Below are 3956 nucleotides of genomic sequence, written 5' to 3'. Positions count from 1 at the left end.
CCCCCAACTTGGTTTATTGTTTTAGGTTCTGATACGAGAATGTTAGCCCCTAGGTGGAGGGAATTGAGGGAACTCTAGAGTGAGAGCTAGTATCTTCCCTGCCTAGTCGGTCTTCAAAACTATTCAAACTTTAAATTAGTTAATGTTCTTTATAGCATCTCTAGTAAGGGTAAAGAATATTATTGTTCATATTTGGAACAATGCAATTTACATACTTCCATAACATAATTCCTATACTTATTACTGATTCATAACAAGAAGAAAGATATTTTCATATTTAATTTTTTTCTTCTACAAAAACTCTAGTTATCTTTTTAAATTGTTATTGTTCTATCAAAATATTGAAAATAGCAAAACTATTTAAATTTTCATTACTTCTAAAATCATCTTTAGTTTAGATAATTATCTTTTTATTAAAAATAGAAAGTTTGTTGTTCAATAGTGCATATTGTGTATTTTCCCTATGGGTTCGATATTCAGATCTTATTCAAAAAGTCCTATATTACTTGATAATAATACGTATGTTTACGTAGTATCCCAATATATATAAATTAGAAATTAAATTCTTATCTTTCTTCATGATCAAGTTTTTGGTTTTGTTGCAAAGTAAGGAAATATAAGTGAAATATAATTTGAATTATTATTGTATTGATCATATTAGCAGTATCTAGGGATCAGGCTGCACCCTCCATCATTAAGTCATTTGAGCGACTAGAGGCGTTAGCACTACCCAAGGTGTCATGGAGTGGGAACTTCATGGCCTGCACAAGTAGTCTCATATTTATGCCACCTAAAACTAACGCCAATACGAGTACATGCACCAGTGCTTCTCGTCGTTGTAGGGAGCACACCTGACAGTGTCATTTCCACCACTGCCACCATTCCAAACTTATGGCATGGAAAGAGTATTGATGGAGGGGAGTGCGAGTGATGATTAGGGGAGTGGATTGTTTTATTATTATGTTTTTGTGACATGTGTATGGATTTTTCTTTTTTTAATGTTGGGTTAAGTTAATTTTTAGGATATATTATGACCTTCTGATCTCCTGCACTTGTTTGAGCTTCATTTGTACATTCCCTTACTTGTGGATTTGTTGTTATATTTATATTCTTTTTGAAATGCAATATATCTTATTTCATGTGCTGTTTTACATTTCCTAGGCATAGTTTTTCATTTGGATCAGTACATTCTCATATGGCATGCATATGATAAAAAACAAGTTTGGGGTAAGGATTGATGCGTATAGACTTCCAAGATGTAATGACTCATATTTAAGTTTTAAACTTTATTTTATCGGTAGAGAGTCATGATAGGAGATATGATAATTTAATAATTTATATAATAACATAATTAGAATGTAAATAGTCTTTAAAGGGTGAAAATTTGAGACTTATAGATTAATAGGTATTGGATATTTAAAATTATTAGAAGAAATAGGATCCATCAGTTACAGTAATTCTCAGTGGAATTGAAAAATAAAAAAGAAAAAAAAGGATAAGAAGTGTAACAGTCAGGTTTAAAAGAAAAATCAAAATAAGAGGCTAAAACTCCATGAGAAGAAGCTTGAAGTGGACCTAATAACTAAAAATTGGTGTCCAAATTATCTCCTAATTAATAAGACTTGAAAACCTCACTTAAAGGCATTCTTAGGATAGTATATTCAAAAAAACATTAAGTATAGTTAGATTGGTTGCATAACTCATAAATTATTTAAAAAAAATTTTGAGGAATGAAAGTATTTTAAATCATGCCAAATTAAGAGTGTTGAGATTCACTTAGGCCGAAAAGAAGGGGAATTAAAGAAATGGATATGCCATTAGAAATTAATAAAGATTCTACCATGCAATGATGTTTGCATATCCTTTAGTTTATTTATATAATCTCATTAAAGTACCAAGATAGCTGCATGAGAACTACGAACACCATTTGATTTTCAAATGAGATAGAAGAATACTTAAGGGCAAGTAACAGGTAAGTTTAAGGGAATTGATATGGGGCATTATTATGTATTTTACTTACAATTATTTAGGTTTTTCCTCCTTAATTATCACTATTTTATTCTTGAGAAAAGTTATTTTTGGTGTTTTGCTGGTTAAATGAGCTCAAACGTGTATTTCTGAGTGAGAAAATGGTTGGTCCATAAAAGCCAAGTTAACATAACTATGCCCAAAATAAGCATAATTGTGCTACTCATTTTGGCATGGTGGTATGGTTGCACTAAACTCTGGCATGACTACATCGTATCTAGTGTAGTTATGCCACACTTGATGTAACTATGTCGATTCGCAAACTGCACAACGTGATTACGTCGGGTTCGAACTTGACTATATCATCAAAGCTAGTTCTTCACTTTGAAAGTTTCATCTTGATATAACTCAACAAGGATTATGAAAACGCATATTATGGAATGATTTGGACTTCTTGGGTAGCTGGAGGCTGACTTTGGGGAGATTTTGGAGAGTTTTAAGATACTTTGAGGGTTTGCTCTTCCTTATTAAAGGTTGTTTTTCTCTTCTTTCGCTCTTGTTTCTTATTTTCTTTGAGAGAGTTTGTAAGAGAGGCAGAGCTACTGCTGTAGAGGAGAATATAATCTTAGTTGTAACTTATTCTTACATTGTAATATTACTTGCATCATTGATTACAATGGCATGCCTTCTGTTATTTCATTTCTCCATGAGTATCTAAATGTTTTTCATGCCTTTGTGTTGTTGTGATATTGATTTTTTGTGGTTTTCTCTTATGTTTTTTTCCTTAATGTTTTTCAAGCTTTTCATTTATCCAAGTTTTTAGTTAACATTTATTCTTTATTTACTCATAATCTGACTAATTAGGATGTTAACCTTTGTCGTGAACTATGACTCCTGCCTTATGTGTAGGGTAGGGAAACAATTAAGTTAAACACAAAAATTTGATAGAATAAGCATATCCTAGTTAGGGTTTTGTAACCTAGATATGCGATCGAAACAATCTTGGGGAGCAACTTCAAGTTAAGTGAAACTTAATCATATGGATTTCTGGTTATTCTCTTGACTTAGGCATTCTCTTAAGAAGAAAATATTATCCCTGATTGACAACTATCACGTAAGGGAGCATTTAGAAAACAAAGGAAAAGAATTGTGACCACCAAATAGTGTAGCCCCAACTACGGCCTATGTGGCAAACTGATACTATTGCAACCCTCTACTACAATCTATGTGGAAAAATGCTATCATTAAAGTCCTCCACTATTGTCATTGTAGCCAACTAACACTCTTATAGTTACTCACTATGGTCTATATAGCCAACTATTACAATAGTTAACTGATATGTCCTATGTGACAAACTGCTATCAATGCAGCCTCCCACTATGACTTCTAGAGCAAGTTGATGCTATTACAAGCATGATCTACAACATTTGTAACGGACGGCTGGCTTCACATCAATCAACTGCAATCTTTCCGGCCCGTTATCACTAATAACTTTATTTGTTGTAGCCCAAATGCGGGTATTATCCTTGAACTATTTTTCTATATCAATGATTATTAACGATGTAATTCAATCTTTCCTAATCCAGGAGAATAGTGGGCCTTCTTTCTCATAATCACAAAGTGGATTATTTTGACTAAGCTAGCCAAATAATTTTTTCACAGTCCGAGATTTTTCTACGTAAAAATATATGATGTATTCTCTTGTTACCTCTATATTATCTGCGTATTGGATCATTCTACAATACAAAGATATTAAATTATCACTCTACTGTTGTGAATCTTTTGTCACACACACACACACACACACACACACACACACACACACACACACACACACACACACACACACACATATATGACATATATATATATATATATACATATATTCTCTTCCTACTTCTCTATTATATGTGTATTGGATATTTGCACAATATTAAGATATTAAATTATCACTCTACTGTTGTGAATCTTCCTTTACACTACCAATA

The sequence above is a fragment of the Phalaenopsis equestris genome, unplaced genomic scaffold (genome assembly GCF_001263595.1).
Source record: "Phalaenopsis equestris unplaced genomic scaffold, ASM126359v1 Scaffold000705, whole genome shotgun sequence".
Classification (NCBI taxonomy): Eukaryota; Viridiplantae; Streptophyta; class Magnoliopsida; order Asparagales; family Orchidaceae; genus Phalaenopsis; species Phalaenopsis equestris.
This window is presented reverse-complemented; position numbering follows the sequence as displayed.